The 19,985-nt window shown below is 39.5% G+C and overlaps 1 protein-coding gene across 5 annotated transcripts in view; it reads right to left on the bottom strand.

Moving 5' to 3' along the window:
- CCDC91 (coiled-coil domain containing 91) overlaps positions 1-19,735 on the bottom strand; it is a 432,308-nt gene extending 412,573 nt beyond the window's left edge. For 4 of the 5 annotated variants that reach the window (XM_023738055.1, XM_023738059.1, XM_023738060.1 and 1 more), the window contains exon 1: positions 19,514-19,687. The gene's annotated coding sequence lies outside the window, so the exon portion shown is untranslated. Of the gene's footprint in view, positions 1-19,513 lie in introns of all 5 variants that reach the window. The other variant, XM_023738058.1, reaches the window with a different exon arrangement.
- Between the last annotated feature and the right edge of the window lie 250 nt (positions 19,736-19,985).

Here is a 19,985-nt window from a genome sequence, read left to right as displayed (position 1 = left end):
TTGCAAAGAAAGGTGATCCAACAGAATGTGAAAATTATGAAAGAGTATCATTAATATCACACACAAGTAAAACTGTGCTGAAGATGATTGACAGGGAACTGGCAGACATTCAAGCCGTATTCAGAAGAGGACATGTTGCAAGGGACATCACTGCTGATGTCAAATGGATCTTGGCTGAAAGCAGAGAATACCAGAAAGATGCCTACCTGTGTTTTACTGACTATGCAAAGGCATTCAACTGTGTGGCTCACAACAATTATGTATAACACTGTAAAGAGTGGAATTCGAGAACACTTAATTGTGCTCGTGACAAACCTGTACATAGACCAAGACGGAGAAGTATGAACAGAAGAAGGGGATACAGTGTGGTTTAAAGTCAAGAAAGGTGAGCATCAGGGTTGTATTCTTTCACCATACTTATTCAATCTATACACTCAGCATATGATTCAAGAAGCTGGACTATACAAAGAACGACGCAGCATCACAACTGGAAGAAGACTCATTAACCACCTGCAATACACAGATGATACAACCTTCCTTGCTGAAAGTGAAGAGGACGTGAAGCACATACTGATGAAGATAAAAAGACCAAAGCCTTCAGTAAGAACTGTACCTCAACATAAAGAAAACAAAACTCACAACTGGACCAATAAGCAACATCATGATAAATGGAGGAAAGACTGAAGTTGTCAAAGATTTCATTTTACTTGGATCCACAATCAATACCCATGGAAGCAGCAGTCAAGAAATCAAACTACATATTACATTGGGCAAATCTGCTACAAAAGACCTTTAAAGTATTAAAAAGTATTTTCAGTTGCCTCATACACATGAGAAAGCTAGACAATGAAAAAGGAAGACCAAAGCAGAATGGACGCCTTTGAATTATGGTGTTGGGGAAGAATACTGAGTATACCATGGACTGTCAGAAGAACAAAGAAATCTGTGATGGAAGAAGTGCAGCCAGAATGCTCCTCAGAAGCAAGAACGGCAAAATTTCGTCTCACATACTTTGGACATGTTATCAGGAGGGACCAGTCCCTGGAGAAGGAAATCGTGCTTGGTAAAGTACAGGGTCAGCGAAAAAGAGGAAGACCCTCAATGGGCTGGACTACACAATGGCTGCAACAATGGGCTCAAGCACAATTGTTGTGAGGATGGTGAAGGACTGGCCAGTGTTTCATTCTGTTGTACAAAGGGTCACTAAGAGTGGAAAGTGACTCGAGGGCACCTAACAACATCATATGCCAATGATTATATATTTTTAACTCCAGGCCAGATCTCTCTTCTGAGCTTTAGACTCCAACCAACTTCCTGACTGACATCTCTTCTTGGATGTCTTATCAGCACCTAAAATTTAACAAGTCTGAAATTAAATTCTTGATGTCCCACTCCAATCTGCCCCTTACCCAGTCTTCACTCTCACCTTTAACCACCTATTTGCTCAAGCCTGAAATCTGATGGCATTCTCTCTCTCATCCAAAACATCCAATTCATCACCCAACCCTTTTGTTTCTCCAAGGCACATCTTAAATCCATTCATTCTCTTCATTTCCACTACCATTCTTCTGGTCATATCATCGTCTCTCACTTAGACTACTTCAATAGCCTAATTTTTTTTTCCCCAGGCTTCCTCTCTTGGCTTTCACAGATCTAATCTCCATATAACCAGACTGGTCTTTTCAAGTTGTAAACTAATAAAACCCCCAGTTTAAAACCAGGGCTTCGAACTGGTTTGTTCTGGTTTGAACCCCTGCTGAGAATTTGCATTTCCACCCCAGATACACTGAATCAGAATCTACATTTTAACATGAACCTCAGGCAATTCTTATGTATAATTTCCTAGGATCTTGTTAGAAATGCAAATTCTCAGCAAGGGTTCAAACCAGAACAAATATATTTGAAACCCTGTTTAAAACCCTTTAACAGCTTCTCATTGACCTTAGCATAAAATAATATTTGAAAGGCTCTGCATAATCCAGGAGCCCTGGCGGAGCAATAGTTAAAGAGCTCAGCTACTAACCAAAAGGTCAGCGATTCAAACTCACCAGTCACTCCATGGAGGAAAAGACCTGGCAATCTTCTCCCATAAAGATTACAGTCTAAGAAACCCACGGGGCAGTTCTACTCTGTCATACAGAGTCACTATGAGTTGGAATCGCCTCAAAGGCATACACCACCACCTTCCTCTCTAACCTCTTTTCATGGAACTCTCACACCTCAGTCATAATGGAGCTCTTTCAGTTTATCCAACCAAACTCTTCTCTGCTTCAGGGTCTTTCTGCATGCTCTTCTCCCTGACTGATCTTCATCTCACAGATTTCTATTTATCCTTGAATCTCAGCTTCTGTCACTTCCTTAAAGAGCTCTTCCCTGACCACTGATCTCCCTACCCTTACCATTATTTCGCTCTGTTTGTTACTTTCATAACACTTGTCACATTTTGTAATTATACAGTATTTGTGTTAATTTGTTCAATGTCTGTCTCTCCCTGAGGTTGCAACTCCATGAGGGCTGGGACCACGCTTGCATTTCTGAACACTACATTACCAGTACTTGGCATATTATGACCATGACACAATAAACATCTGATACATGAATGAGAGCCTCCTCCCTTTGCTTATGCTGTTCCTGCTGTCTGAAGTGTTCCCCACTCCAGTTCACTACCACTGTATACCTACTACTCATCTTTCAGCAGTTAACTGGTGCGACTGCACCAGGAAGGCTTTCTTGACCTTCCTCTCACTCCCATAAAGTTAATAACTGCCTCTTCTGTTCCATCTCTGTACTGTGCACACACTTCTGTATTTAAGTAATACACTATATAATGTATGTTTATACTACTCTCATCTACTTGACTATAAGGTCCCCGAAGGCCTAGAGTAGCATTTATTTATGTATCTCTCAGCGTCTAGTACACGTCATAATCAGGGGTCAACACAGTAAAGGCTCAATAAAGATTTTTACTGAGCTGAATTTTGCTTCTCAACATGTATCAATTATCCCTTATTTAACTTGCAGAGACTCAGTTTTAACATTATTAAATCCTTCTTTATGCATCTATAAAAGGTCTTAATCTTCTAATAATGACTCTAACAGAAAACAGACTTGTTCACCAAGGGAAACACATAAAGGATTTGCTTCCTCACATTTTTCCAAGATCATATAAAAATTTTTCTAACCACTAATTTTCATTTCTCCTTGAATTAAAAGTACCAGTGTCCTCAGTGTTTTTTCATCTGATCCTGACTTTAATATGAATCATCTGTAATTTTTTCACCTCCAGACCAAATAAGTAATTGGGTTCCAATCTTCTCTGTAAAAGACTTGTAATGCATATACACTAACTTTTCCAGAACACAATCAGACTTGCATATTAAAAGAAAAATATTCCCATGTCTGGAGCACACCTTCAGTTCTTTCCCTCTATACCAAACTTTTACTCAAATAACACAGCCTTCTATGTTTGTTTGCCAACCAACAAGCCCGCCTCGCAGAGGTATTTTCATAAGCATGCTATACTGTTTTTTCTTACAGTAACATATAAAAACAAATTGCATAGCAATGCTTATGAAAATACCTTGGCAGGGGAAGGGCATAGCTGGCAAACACACACAGAAGGTGCGTATTATTTGTATAAAAATAGGGTAACTGGGTATATGCTCAACAAACTTGACGTCAGCAGTATTTGACAGACTTTTCCCATAAACCATTAGCTAAAATTCAAGGCTTTCTATAAGCAATCAAGGCACTCTTAAACTCTTCATATGCCATAATATCAGAGTTCTACAGAAATGTCAACTAACCCTGTTCCTCTATTGAATAAATATGTAATCAAATAAAAAATAAGCTAGCTATTGGGTGATGGCACTGACACCAATAAGTTTTATTTACTAAGTTCCTTTAATTGCATATATATGTCTTTGGTTGGTGTTTTTGTATTTTACATTAACTGGGTATTACAGAAGAATTAGTTATGCTTCTCGAAACCCACTCTTACCACCTTCAGCAACTTTATGGTGAGGCTTTGGCAGCAATATGTCACCCAAACAGGAGACATCTCTCTAGCAATAAACAAATTACTTGGACCAAAGCTACACAGGACTCAAACATAGTAAGGGAAGAGAAAAGAACTATATTCTAGAAATGACTAACAAGACTGTTCCTTGTGGAAAACTGAATTAATTACAAAACAGGTCTTTACATCCTAAATTCGTAAGTATGGAGATTTGAAATTGCCCATGTTGGGAAATGCTAATTTTGCATTCTGAATGGTGACATATGTAATGTCATTACATCCCTAATAAATGCCAGTATGCTTAACTAAAAAGAGAAATACAGGTAACTCTCAACTTACAATGGGGTTCCATTCAACAACTCCATCCCAACTTGGTTCTGACGTTAAGTCGAATACCTTTTTTTTTTTTTGGTTTTCATTATTATCGCCTTTTGTTAACAGTATCTTTATAAATCTGCTCTTTATCTGTCTTTGGGAGTTGGAAACATTACACATAAACTTACACGTATATTTTAATACATATATACATACATTAAAAAATATAATAATTTACTCCAATTAAGAAGAACTGGATGACATTGACATTTTGTCAGTTGCGGTAATAACTCCACTTGTGGAAGGTTCTGGATCATCTGGATTATCCTTGGGAATGGGGATGGCATTTCTAGTCAAAAAATTCATGGGAATTGTCTCTATGGTCCTTGTCTTTCTTCTTCATGTACTTCACGGTAACATCTCACTGCTTCCCTAATCTATCGACTTTAGCCAAGCAATCAGCATTTGCGTCCATGTTTTCAAGCAACTGAAGCTCCTGATTTAGTTTAGAAAAAACCCCAGCTAATTCTTTCACTGTAAATTTTTTGACAATTTCTCTCCTTCTTCTTCCTCATTATTTATTTCTTCAGCATTTCTTTCCTCTTCAAAATCCATTAAATCCTAATCTGTCAATTCCCCTTCTTTGTGATCTATGAGCTGTTCCACATCAGTGATATCAAGTTCTAAATTCAGCGTTCTTCCCATATGGGTGATTTTTCCACAGATCTCTTCATCATATTACCCTGATCAAATGCTTGGAGCATGTTCACATAACTCAGCAATATTTTCCATATTCCTGCATGTATTTTCCTGTAACTTCCTCCCAGGAAGATGCAATGTTCCAGATACACTGAAGAACATTAATATTCTAACTCTTCCAGAAATCACATAATGTTACCGTAACTCCATCTCTTGCAGCCATTGCCTGAGCAAATGTAGTCTGTAGGTAGCAGGTCTTGAAGGTGGCAACTGAACCTTGATCCACAGGCTGAATCACAGCGATTGACTGTACTGGGAGGTAGATGCACCACTTTCAAATCTTGATTTAGACCGTTCTCCTGAGGAAGATGTCCTGGGGCATTATCAGGTAGCAGGAGAATATTGAAAGGAATGCTCTTTTCAAGGCAATAGGCACGCACTTCTGGGGTGAAACAATTTAAAAACTAATCTTCGAAGAACACAATCATCATCCAGGCGTTGGAGTTACTTCTTAGCAGACCGGCAGCTTATTTTTGTCAATGCTTTTGAATGCTCAGGGATTTTCAAAATGGTAAACAAGAAAAGGTTTTCATTTAAATCCAGTAACACTTCCTCCAAGCAGCAGTGTGATTCTGCCTTTAAATGCCTTGAAACCTGGCATCAACTTTGCCTCTTTGTGAATATAATTCTGTTTTGGCATCCTTTTCCAAAACAAGCCTGTTTCATCCACATTGAAAATCTGCTCTGGTAGATACTCTTCATCTTGCATTATCTTGTCCAGCTCAGCGTTGAATTTTTCGGCAGCTTCAACATCAGCACTTCCTGGTTCTTCAGTTATACACGTTATGTAAGCCAAATCTGCGTTGAAGCAATGAAACCAGCCCTTAGCTGGCATTAAAGTACTTGCGGTAGTCTTCTCCTTCCTGTTCCTTCAGGTTATCAAAATGGCTGCATGCTTTCGTTTGAATCGTCAGTAAACTCACAAGAATCCTCTTCTGGATTTGGTCTTCTATCCAAATCATCAACAGCTTCTCCATCTCATGGATTGGCCCTTGCCTCCTCTTTGCTGAAATTGTTGACTGTATGCCAATCAGTCCTTTAACTTCCTCCAAAATCCTAGTCTTATCTTAATGATTGCTGAAATAGTCAAATGAAATAGTTCTTCCTCATGTGCTATTTCGTTGACTTTCTTTGCATTATCACAGGTCTTAATGATCTTCATCTTTATGTCTAGAGCCTTCCTCACCTTTTTTGGGTTAAAACTTTCAATGGCATGATCTCTTTTGCTACATATTGTTGGAGGTATAAGCAATGCAAGTGTTACAGTAGAGAAATTTGAACAAGTCAGCTTCTAATTAACAAGTAATGCTTCTTATGGTACAAAACGCTGAATAAGATCACAGTACAGGCCTGATGTACAATGAAGCTGGCATCAGTGTCATAACAACGAAGTCAGGGTCATAACAGCTGTCAGGCACGTGCACAGTTCAATTATATGTCATTAGAGTTGTACACTGCACAATATGCTATCCGTTAAGACTCCCAGCACTGACTTCGATGTAGACCAGGCCACAGCCTGCTATATAGCAACATTTTGAAAGGAATTCATAAAAATTGAACATCTGCAAGTGAACATCTGAGAACAACATGAGCAAATTACTGGCTGCAACACTGTATGCAGTACATACTATGAACAGTAAAATGTACAAATAAAAAAAAACTGGATGATCATAAGGGTAGTTCGTCACAACTCAAATACATTGTAAGTTGGAGACTACCTGTAAATGCATTTCAGGGCAAGCTAATATAAATATGAAAAACGCATCTTGTAATCATTTCCAACATTTGCAAACCATTTGTCTTCCTCAAGTTGAAAGATGATGCAAATTAAGTGAAGCATAAAAAGGCTCACACATTCACATTCTAAGAACCCAAATGTTTGATAAAACTATATTTTACCACATCTTCTTACCAACTCATTGGGGACAACAATCAGCCCAATTTCTTCCACAGTCCTGGAGAGCAATATTCCCAATTATGACTCTCAAGTATTACAAGATGTAAGCCACTCAGTTATATGCTAAAAACATTCAGTTATTTCAATTACTACAACATCAAAACACACAAATATATTTCTAGAGATTTTCAAAATATCAAGAAAAAAATGTGGCTTCTGATTATCTTTCATTTACTAGAAAATCCCATTAACCAGAAGTTCTAATTTTTCTGAGCAATACTGTTCACGTATTCCACATAGTAAGTATTCAATAAACGTTTCTTCCATTTTCACTCTCGGTGTAATTATTTTGGCAATTCACAAAACTATTTAGCCATTATTCACAAGGTTTAAACAAAGATTTCCTCTATTTAAATCAACGCAACTATACAGAGATGAAATAGCATAATATAACAGCTAATACAGCTCTGTGTCTGTAGTATATAATGTTGGCAGTTAAAAATAGCTTACATTCTATCTTTCAATCTCTTGTCTTTATTCAATCAACAATTTTAATTTTGATACATTTATAAATTCTTAAATATAGTGTAGCCACTTCCCTAAGAATATAAACTGATTTTTCTCTTGTGGAATCTGCACAGCTCTTAGCAAATGCCCGATGTTATCTATTAAATGACTGTGACACACGTCGAAAATTTGTACCTATTTGAATTGTAATAATCCTTAAATGAAACTCTTCATGAGGTTGCAGTATATCCTAGTTCATGAAGATGGAAAAAAGTGGTAGTCTATAACTAGCGTAAGGTGGCATTAAGAGGAATTTGGAATGTTAAAATACTACAGTGGAACAAAATACATATCACAGTGTCCTTAGTGGGAATGGTGGAGTAAAGATCTACAAAATCCTCTCCTCCATAAAAGCAGTGAGAACCATGGCAAAAAATTGTCAAAATCAACTTTTTCAGAATGTTAGAAATTAATCAAAGGCTTGCAACACTCAGGGGAGCATGTACTCAAGAAAAATGGCTGAATCTCAGTAAGAAGAATGAGCTTTGTAGCATTTTAACTTGCTCTAATCCCATTCCCCTCTCATCAGAACCATGATAGCACTGAAAACCAACGCCCTCAAAATCATAGTGAAGTCCAGTAGCCTAGCAATCAGAAGAGGGGACAGAGTGGAGTTAGAGCTCCTCCAAAGCTCTATTCCCAGATAACTGCCATTACTCAACCTGTCTGTCAGTCCCCTGGAAAACCCTACTCCCTGTGCTTGTCTTTATTTGACCTAACTCAGAACTAGCCAAATGCCGACGGCCTTTTCCTCCAGGTGTGTTTGCTGAAAACAATCAGAGACAATTGTTTAACATCGCAGTTGCCTGAAAAAGTGATAACAGTTAAGGCAAACAACAAACTGGGGTTAAAAATAAAACCTTAACATGGGAAATGAGGTGTCCAGAGGGTTTTAAAAAGCTCTAACATATTCCTCTTCCCAAATTAACCGTGTCCATTTCTGTGTCACTAGGCAGGCATGTCATGGATCAGGTGTCAGCAGATTATCTCTCTCTTTCAGCAGATGTGCTGTCAGGTCGGATGCGATATAGCTGTGTTCACTGTCTTCCTTTCTGTCTCTCTTCATGGCTTTTCCTCGTCTGGGCCTTGTTCTTGATGGTCTAGCTGTCAACCAGCAGCTCTGGGACAACCCTGGCCAGTGTGAGAGTTAAGATGGCATTATGACAGCTCTCGAGGGAAAACTTGTACAGTGCATGCCCAAGCCTCTGCTCTGCTGGCAACCTTCTGCTCATAGGTGCTCAGCTCTATTGGCCCCCTCCTGCCCGGAGATGCCCAGCTCTGCTCTGTGGGCCAACTCAGCCCACCACTGCCATCTGTCCTATGGGCCACCTTATCCACTACTGCCATCTTCTCTGTGTGCCAACGCTACCCACCGCCACTGTCTGCTAGTCTCATGGTTCCCACCACTCGCAGCACTGCCACTGTTTCTCTACCACTGAGCTCTGCTGTGCTTGCCACTGTTTTTCTCAGTTTTCAGTGTTATCAGCTCAATGAGTGTTACCAGCTCAGTACTACAGCCCTAGACCTGTATTACAGCTCTTCTAGGAGGTTCCCAGTATGGGATCCCCTGTCCAAAGGATGTACTCCCCTCCTGGCTCTTGACAATCAGGAAGACCCAAAAACCTTTGTAAGACTGGCCATTTATATTGACATTCCTTGTCAGTTTCAGGGCATGGCTTTTCAGGAACTGACCAATCCCTTAGGCAGATCACAAACTGACCAAACTGACTGGCAAGCCACTTATCTGAATAGTAAACCAACCAATCCCCTTGCAAGCCACTTACTGTATTTTTACGCAAATAACGCGCACCCTCTGTGTTTATTTGCCAGCTGCGTCCTCCCACTGCAAGGTATTTTCATAAGCATGCTATGTTAATTTTTTTACAGCAACATGTGGAAGATGATCGTCATGGCAGCGCTTGTGAGGGTGCCTCTCGGGAGGAGGGCGCAGCAGGCAAGCAAATGTGGAGGGCACACGTGATTTGCGTAAAAATACAGTACACAGATAGTAAGCTGACCTATCCCCTGCAAGCCATTTATGCAAAATAGTAAACAGACCAATCCTCACAAGCTGCTTATGCAGAGAGTAAACCGATCTATTCCTGCAAGCCATTTATGAAGACAGTAAACTGATCAAACAACTGCAAGCCACTTACGTGGACAGTAAGCTGACCAATCCCTTGAAAGATTGCAGCCTGATCCATCATTCTGGGAGAATTACAAACCCAGGGCCAGAAAGGTCATATAAGAGAAAACCCATTGCACCATATAGTCTAAGGAACAGGAAAAAGAATGAAGAGAACTGATCAACATCAGAAAGATCTACAGGAAACCATCAAGCATACCAACATATCCATACCAACAGTCCCACAAGGAGAGGAGAGAAAGGGGCAAAAGAATATTTGAAGAAACAATGAGAAAAAGTTTTCCAACTTTGATGAAAACCATTTGCCCAAAGACGACATATAAATGGCCAAGAAGCACGTGAAAAGATGCTTGACATCATTAGGTCATTACAGAATGCAAATCAAAACCACAAAAAGGTACCACTTTACACCCACTAGGTTAGCATCAAAAAAGCGAAAAATAACAAGTGTTGACAAGGACATAAAGACATTGGAATCCTCGTTCACTGGCTGGTGGGAATGTAAAATGGTTCAGCTGCTGTGGCTTAATAGCTATTTGGTGGTTCCTCAAAAAGTTAAACATAGAATTACCACATAACCCAGCAATTCCACTCCTATGTATATAACTAAAAAACTGAAAACAGGTACTCAAACAAATACCTGTACACAAACGTTCATAGCAACACTATTCACAATAGTGAATGCGGGGGTGGGGGGGAGCCTAATGTCAGTGTCTAGACTTCTCTATTGAGATTAATTAGTCTAAGGAACAGAAAAAATAAAAACAAAGAAAAATGAACAGAACTTTGGAGATTTGTGGGACATCATCAAGCATACCAAGATGTGCACAATGGGAGTCCCAAAAGGGGAGGAGAGAAATAGACAGAAGAAATATTTGAATAATAGCTGAAATTTTCACAAAGTTGATAAAAACATTAATCTACACATCAAGGATGTTGATTCATTAAATAAATGAACAAATAGGATATACAGGAGTTGGACTTTACTTCATGGGTAGCTTTCTTCTTCTTTAATAATTTTAGTTCTTTTTGAAAAATTCAGAAATGGAAGTTTAATCTGTATGTGTAGTATGATGTAAATGTATAGTGTGTGTATGTGTACACACAAACACATAACACATAACTACATCAATAGATGTACTGTAGAATGTTTTTTTAATCTGGAAAAAAGTATATGTTGATTAAGGAATCAGATTCAGCCTTATGGTTCCCAATTCACCACAGTAAACTATATGCTAAATTGTTCTGCTCAGATGACAATAAGTATGAATATTCATGGTCTGTCTGTGTGGGGGAAAAAAAATTTTAGGTGTATTATTCACTTGTTCATAACGTTTTCTACTCATATTTTGTAGGAATAACAATAAAACATTTTGCATTCTGACTAGAAACTGAGGAGTGACAGCACGTCTCATCAAATGGGAGTAAACTCTTAGGTTAATCACTGCAACGCAGAATAATAACCTTGTGTCATTCTTTTCTTTTCCCACTGATAACAAAAGCAGGACCAATAACACCAAACATCTAAAATATCACAGAAAATGAACTCAGTACACTGATAAAGGTAAGTTTCTTCCAATGAAAAGGTTCTTGCAACAAAAGTACTCTTAATTAACATGACAACTGGAAAAATCACACATACTAAATGAGCAAATGGCATCTGAAAACATCATTAACTTTAATTAGAAGCCAACACAAAAGAGAAATTAATAAATGTCCATTCTGCAGACAGACATGAGAAGCAACTTAAAATATTTAAATACCTCAATGAAAACTATTACCAGTTATTAAACAAACTTCCCTCCTATTTAGCAGAGTGGAAAATAACTAATCCTTTCAACTTGTCTTCTGATTCGTGGTGGCCCATTTAATTAATGCCTCTTAGCTCTCAGTATGGTTATTTTCACTGTTTTTCATGTGCAATCTGAGTAAACTGTGAATAAAATGTATAACCTCATTTTATCTTAAATTCATAATTAAAATAATGATACTTAATCTTACCTTTAGTAGCTGCTTTTACCAATGTCTAAGCATGTTGTTTTTTAGTAATATTCATGTAAGCCCTTCTCCATCAGTGAAGAATATTCACAGATTAATGGATCTTGCATAATACTGCAGTACAATCTTTATTACAACTGCACAAGTTCTATATTCTCATATGAAAGAAAGTAAAGTAATTTGAAATGATAGTGTAGACCCACTATTGCGCCAAAGGGCTGGAAACAATATAAAAGGCTTGCCTCACCATTATCTAGGCCTACTTTTAGTATGAGATACACATATAGTCTATGGTTAGCAAGACTGGTAGAGAAAGAAGAAAATTAATCTTCTCTGAATACCAGGAAAATGTGATTTCACATTTTACAGAACAATAGCTATTTCGTTCATATAGTTAGTGTGTGTTGGAATAGAGCAGGTAAATACCAAAATGTACATGCCCTTTCAAGGAAAACAAACTGTTTTAGCAGAATTATATCATGTTGCATTTTAAAGTAGTTAACACTACCTCTAATCCTTATCTATTTAAACCTATAATATAAAAATTCTCATCATTTCAAGATAATGGTACTGTCCTCTGCTAGCAAACAACAAATGTGTACCTAATTCTTTAAGAAGGATTCTACAGCATATAAAAACAAGCCAAACCCATTGCCGCTGAATCAATTCCGACTCATAGTGACCCTACAGAACATAGCAGAACTGCCCCATAGGGTTTCCAAAGAGCAGTTGATGAATTCAAACTGTCAGCCTTTTGGTTAGCAGCCGAGCTCTTAACCACTACACCACTGGGGCTCCTCTATGGCATATAGCTAACAATAATCTTTATATCCCTTGTTGGGGATTCGACAGGGTCGGATACAGGGTGCAGGTCAAAAAGAACATAAATTTAGGTAAACATTTTCTAAGTGTTAATATTTTTCTATAATGTTTATTAATTTCCTTCATGAGTTTATTCTAAGCATTAAATTTAATAGATTTAGAATAAGCATAATACTAATTTGCAGTACAAAATGCTTAAAAGAACTCAATTGCGGCTGTGTAGTTTATGGAGCACAAATTCAGGCCAATTTGTGATTAAACCCCAGCTCTACCACTTATTAGTAATACAACCCTGGATAAGTTTGCTCAGTTTTCTGAGATTCAGTTTGTCTGTGAAATGAGAAAAAGGCTACCTTTCTCAAAGGATGACGGTTGACATTCAATGAAACCACATACAGAAAAGGTTTTGCATGATGCTTGGCAACAAGATTTCCAAAATTTTTATCAGCAGCAGAAGATAGGTAGTAAATCTTGTTGAGATTACACAGAATACATCAGGAACTCTAGATCAGTGGCAACAAAATAATGCTGTGGACAGAAAAGTTTTTTAATTTTTTCAATACCCAGGCTCTCCAACTATAAAATAAATAGTTTGAACTAGATGATCTCTACAGAATTCTGAGCTTCTGAAATTCTAGGACTCTACTTTAAAGTGATAACCGAAAGGACAATCATAATCACCATATTTCACTCCAAAATTTCTTGCACTAGTCAAGAGGACAAATTCCAAGAACACCAAACGATATAAAAAGGCAGTGTATACTGTTGCTGTTAGTTGCCACTGAGTTGGCTCTAACTCACTGCAACCTAATGTGTAACAGAACAAAATGCTGCCTGGTCGTTTGCCATCTTCACGATCGTTGGTATGTTTGAGTCCACTGTTGTGGCTGTTGGGTCAATTCATCTCATTGAAGGTTTCCCTCATTTTCGTTAATCCTCTACTTTACCAAATATGATGTCCTTTTCTAGTGATTGGTTTTCATGTCCAAAGTAAGCAAAACAAAGTCTAACCATCCTTGCTTCTAAGGAGAACTCTGGTCATATTTCTTCTAAGACTGATTTGTGCGTTCTTTTGGCAGTCCATGGTATATTCCATAGTCTTCACCAACCCCACAATACAAATGTGTCAATTCTTCTGCCTTCCTTTTTCACTGTCCAACTTTTGCGTGCGTAAGACGTGATTTTTGAAAAGACTATGGCTTAGGTCAGGTGCACCCTAGTCATCAAAGTGACATCTTTGCTTTTTAGGACTTTATAGAGGTCTTTTACAGCAAATTTGCCCAATGCAATACCTTATTTGATTTCTTGACTGATGCTTCCATAAACGTGATTGTTAATCCAAATAGAATGAAATCACTGACAACTTCGATTTTTTTCTCCATTTATCATGATGTTATTCATTGGTCCAGTTGTGAGGATTTTTGTTTTCTTCATGTTGAGGCATAATACATATCAAAGACTGTAGTCTTTGATCTTTATCAGTAAATGCTGCAAATCATTTTCAGCAAGCAAGGTTGTGTCATCCGCATGTCGCAGGTTATTAATGAGTCTTCCTAAAATCCTGACGCCATGTACGTCTTCATATAGTCCAGCATCTCAAATTATCTGTTCAGCATGCAGACTGAAGAAACAAACTGCCGCACATCTTTTCCAATATTAAGCCATGCGGTATCCCTTTGATCTGTTCAAAGAACTGCCTCTTGATCAATGTGCAGGTTCTGCATAAACACAATAAAGTATTCCGGAATTCCCATTCTTCGTGATGTTATCCATAATTTGTTATTATATCCATAATTTGTATATTAAGAACCTGAAAAAAATTCATACACTTTGAATAATAATCACATTTTTAGGAATCAACAAAAAGAAAATTGTCAGAGTTACACACAAAGATTTAATGTCAATTTTAATAGGGAACACTTAATTACAACTTTACTATTTTACAATAAGAAAATCATTAAATAATGGCATACCCATATGATACAATAGCCCATAACCATTACAAATCAAGTTCTCAAAATGATTCACGACCCAGTAAATGCTCATGAATAAGAAGACAAGCTGATTCTAAAAATGTATACAGAAATGAAAAGGAGCTAGGATACCAAAAACAATTTTGAAAAAAGAAAAGACATATTATAAAGCTACAGTAATCAATACAGTGTGGTTCTGGCCAAACACACTGTAAAAAAAAAAAGGCATGGGGGCAGAGTCTGACCTCCTGTAACTTCACAAGGTAGGAGACTCAAGATCAACAGCCCAAGGCTGATTCCTATGAGGCAGTGATCACACACGTCTCCTTTCTCTGCCATCTTTACCAATTCTGACACCAACCATCCCTCCCATGGCACTCTCTACTTCTCTGCTGGGTTTGATAATTCATTAAATGTCCACACACAACTCGCAGACCATAATTACAACTGGGGGTTTATTAAGGAAGTAACAGGTTACAATTCAGGCTCAAGAACACTCAAGGATATAGTTCTTCCATCAGGACAGCCTCTTCGCAGCCATGTTCGCAGGCATGCCTCTCCCTGGCCCTCAGTTTCTGCCCAAATGCACTCAGCTTTATTGCTCCATGGGCCAGGAAGCCCACTGCGCCACCTCCTGCGGGTCTCTCTTGCTGGTCCCTCCTTCCTTGGTGATAGTGGGCTCTTCTCTCTTTCTTGCCTCTGGAGTGGCTTATTTCAAGCCCAGCAGGATGGCAAACCTGACCAATCCCCTTGGTGGGCTACAATTACCCCATCTGCACAGTCCTGCCCAATCACCTGGGTGAGAGTTACAAGACCAAGGCCACACAAAAGCAATCCATTACACCTCAGACACACAGAACGTTGGAATGGATCAGAGCTGAGAAACAGATCTGCACATAAGAGTCAACTGATGTTTTACAAAGATGCCAAGGAAATTCAATGAAGGACAGTATTTTCAATAAATGGAACTGGGAAAAGCAAGCATTCATATGCAAAAAAAACCTTGCATCATATACACCAAAAATAAACTCAAACGGATTATAGACCTAAATGTAAAAGCTAAAACTTCTAGAAGAAAATATATGAGAAAACCTCTGCAAACTTGGGTTAGGCAAAAATTTCTTAGATAGGACATAAAAGCACAAATAATAAAAGAAAAAAATATATAAACTGGACTTCATCAAAATTAATAACTTCTGCTCTTTGAAAGACACTGTTAACAAAATGAAAAGCCAAACCACAGACTGAAAGAAAATATTTGTGAACATATAGCTGATAAAGGACTTGTATCCAGACTATATAAAGAACTCTCGCAACTCAATAATAAGAAAACATACAACTCAATAAAAAATGGACAAAAGATTTAAACAGACATTTCATCAAAAAAGATACACAGATGACAAATAATAGTACATGAAAAGATGCTCAACGTATTAGTCAGTAGGGAAATGCAAATTAAAACATCAATATCACTAAATATCTATTATTGTTGTTAGCGGCCATCCAGTCAGTCCCCAACTCATGGCAACCTCTGCACAACCAAAGAAAACACTGCTCAGTCCTGCACCATCTCCATGATAGGCTGTGGATAGGATCTTTGTGATCCATAAGATTTTTGGTGGCTGATTTCCAGAAGCAGATTGCCAGGCCTTTCTTCCTAGTCTACCTTGGTATAGAAGCTCCACTGAAACCTATTCAGCATCATAGCAACTCCCAAGCTTCCAATGACAGCTGGGTGGTGGCAGCGCATGTGGTGCATTGGTCAGAATCAAGCCTGGGTCTCTCACACGGAAGCCAAGAATTCTACCACTTAACCACCAACGTCCCCAAAATTACCTATTATTGTTGTCGGGTGCCATCGAGTTGATTTCAACTCAAAGCAATACCATGTGATAGAGCAGAACTGCCCCATAGGGTTTTCTAGGCTGTAATCTTTATGCAGCATATCACCAGGTCTCCCAAAATACCTATTAGAATAGCTAAAATAAAAAATAAAATTACAAGTGCTGACCAGGATGCGAAGCAACCAGAACTGGCAAATATTATTGACAGGAATGCAAAATAATACAGCCACCTTGGAAAACAGTTTGGTAGTTTCTTATAAAGTTAAGCATAAATGTACCACATGATCCAAGGATCCCAATCCTAGCTATTTAACCAAAAGAATGAAAACATATGCCTTCACAAAGACCTATACATGAATGTACAAAGAACTGTACATGAATGTTTATAGCTACTTCATTCCTAAAAGCTAGAAACTGGAAACAACCCCAATTTCCATCAACTCAGAAAAGATAAATTGTGATATTCATTCAATGAAATGCTACTCAGCAATAAAAAAGAATAAAATACTGATAATGTGTATCAATATTGATGACTCACAAAAATATTAAGCTAAGTGAAAGACACCAGAAATAAAAGACTCCATGTTTATGATGTTCCAGAAGAGACAAAGCTATAGGAGCACTAATGCACAGTGGTTAAAGCACTCAGCTGCTAACCAAAAGGTTGACGGTTCGAACCCACCAGCCACTTTGCGGAAGAAAGACGTGAGAGTCTGCTTCCGTAAAGATTTACAGCCTTGGAAACCCTATTTGGCAGCTCTACTCTCCTACAGGATCACTATGAGTCAGAAACGACTTGATAGCAGTGGGTCTGGTTTTGGTATGGGGCAGAGAACAGAGCAGTAGTTGCCAAGACCTACGGGTGAGGAGAAAACTGACTACAAAGGGACATGAGGAAACTTGCTGGAATGATGGAAATGTTCTGTATCTGGACTGTAGTGGTGGTTACATGACTATATGCATTTGTCAGAGTTTATTGGACGGTTTACCCTAAAATGATTTTTACTTGTAAATTTTACCTCAATAAGCCTAAACTTTTTTAAAAAGCAATATATGTCTATTGAAAAATATGCATCATTTTAAATGACTTTAACCCAGCTTACTGGGCATGAGGGAGAGAAGGGTAGACCAAAAACTCTTAGAAATATTGCAAATCTAAAAACTGACTTATCATTAGTAAATAAAAACAGACACTGCTACAAGGAGCTCATCTAAAGAAGGTTGCTTTTTTTTATTAAGTTCTCGTTCAGATAAAATAAAATTTTATTAGTTTTCAAGAAAGATCAAAAATCACAATGAACAGATTAATAAACAAGAGCTGTGATTACAAGCTGGAATTTGGAAACAACTTACCTAAATGCTCCACTTCCCAATGAAATGAAATGAAACAAAAGTCTTACCCACCAACTCATTCTAATCCTTTCCCACTTTGCACTTCTGCTACAGAGAAAAATATAATTAACTTTCAAATAGCTTTCATTAATCGTAACAATCCTGCATACTTTACAAATCTTGCATCTATCTATAGCTAGGGTACAACACAGAATGCCTCTTAGTAGGTAACTCCTATTTGTCCACTGAAGTTCCAAACAAGCTAACTGGTAACCAACTTTCTTTCTTCTTATTTTTACTGGTACCAAAAAAAAAAAAAAAAGTAATGTCCCTCTGTGAAGATTTTCTGCAATTTCTTTTTGCCTGGTATTAAGTATTACAACAATTAAAATAAACGAACAAAAAGCTTTCCCAAGTTTTAAGCTGATCATTCAACAAGAAGATACATTTTTCCATTTAAAATAAGTTAAGAGGTAAGTTATAACTTTCATCCCTTTGTTTTGTCCTTACGTTTATTCCACTTGGCTTATATAGTTGCTAGGAAACCAGTTCATAATAAGACCTCCCAGCCCACAGAACAACCTCCTAGCCAGCCTGGAAGATACACAACCTCGTAACCAGGGCAATTTTCTACCACACAATTTACTGGCCAGCCGGCACTCCACAGGTGCACTCTCCCTGGCATCCTCCGCGTTCCATTTACCTAACAGGTAGAGTACAATCGATCCCCTCAATATAACAAATTGTAGAACAGGGCAAACGAGATGACAGAAGTGTTGAGCTCTCCGACGGCAGAGAACACAGCGAATTTATTGTCAGTCCTTGTCACCCCGCCCAACTAAATACTCTGGTTTTTTGCCTTAAAATGTGAGGTGAAATGTGAGCCCACTCCAACGACGAGATGAAATGTCAGCCCACCCCCATCACTCCACCATGCAACATGCAAACTAGTTCCAAAAGCCATCATCCAACTACCGCCCAGATAAATTATGGAAAGGACGGTGGTATCAGCATCCGCAGAGCTGAGAGAAGCAGGGAAGAAGAGTCCGAATTCCTAAGGGGCTGCTGAGTTTTCTACATCTGTGGCCAAGACTTTACCCCCCAGGAAAGCAGGCTCTGCCCCAGCTCACCAGGGAAGCAAGTGAGAGTAGCAGCAGCAACATCATCCTACCAAATAAACATTCCTTAAAGTGAAGCCAGAAATAGGTTTCATGTAGGAAGCTTTCCTCTGGCATATGCGACATAGGCAGATGAGGAAACATCTCTATGGTGTGAAAAGGGGGATGTAATTTGGGGATGAAGGATGCCTCACCACTTGGCAAAGTTACTGGCTCCTGACTTAACCCCGAAATGCCACTTTTATTGCAGCATGTGGCCAAAGAAACTAAAGGAAATGTGGCTGCCAGGCGCCGTAGGGCATTTACCCCGGTGTACTTGGCAAAGTAGAGGGGAAACAAACCAGCGAGGATCAAAGTCTCCGTTCGGTGGGAGGCTTTAGTTACACAAGAATCATGTGTACACGAGTAGACTTTCGAAAACACTGGCCCTCGATTCTGAAACGTGTAGGTGCCGATACCTGCTGGCGACAGCAAGGACGAGTCCGAACTACCTGCCCCGGGGAGCGAGGTTCCCGTCCAGCCCGAGGCTGGTCACGCCCCCTTGACTCCCATCTCGGCCTCGGCCGGTGGCGCAACGGAGAAGCAGGCGGCAGAAACCGGCTGCGCACCCAGCCGGATGGGGCGCTCCCCGCCGCGCCCAGGCCGCCTCCCGGCGCGCCGCACGCCTCGCGCGGCCCCGGCCCGAGCTTTAGGACACAGGCCCCGAAGGCAAGCGTCTATTTACCTGTTCCCCGCACTCGCTCGCCGCCGCCGCGCTGCGCTGCACCGCACCGCTCACCTATGCTGCCAGGTGAGGCACCCCCAGCCACAGACCCGCACAAGCGAACCTAGGACACGACCCCAGACCGTCGAGGCCTACCACTATCCCCGCCACTCAAGTTGGGGTAGCCCACGCACCACCCGGCTTCCAACACCCCTGCCCCGGAAGTTGATTTCCGCCAAGGCCCGCCCAATTCTGCGCCTGTCACTCAACTTAAACACCCGCGTCACGTGGCCCCATGCTGGGGGCGGAGCTGGAGCCTCCATCCCCTGAACCCTGGCATTCCGAGCTTGGCGCCTGAGGATGGCATTCTGAAAGTTGTCTTCTCCTGTGACTGCCTTACCCCCTCCCGGGATCTACCTCTTGCTAGTTACAGCTGAGTGCGTCTTGAATGAGAGGCTCTGTTTCTATGCCTAATCCACACAGACAATACCAT

Source organism: Trichechus manatus, unplaced genomic scaffold, assembly GCF_000243295.1.
Source record: "Trichechus manatus latirostris isolate Lorelei unplaced genomic scaffold, TriManLat1.0 scaffold00112, whole genome shotgun sequence".
Taxonomy (NCBI): Eukaryota; Metazoa; Chordata; class Mammalia; order Sirenia; family Trichechidae; genus Trichechus; species Trichechus manatus.
The sequence above is the reverse complement of the archived record's forward strand: the minus strand, read 5'-3'. Positions and strand labels throughout refer to the sequence as shown.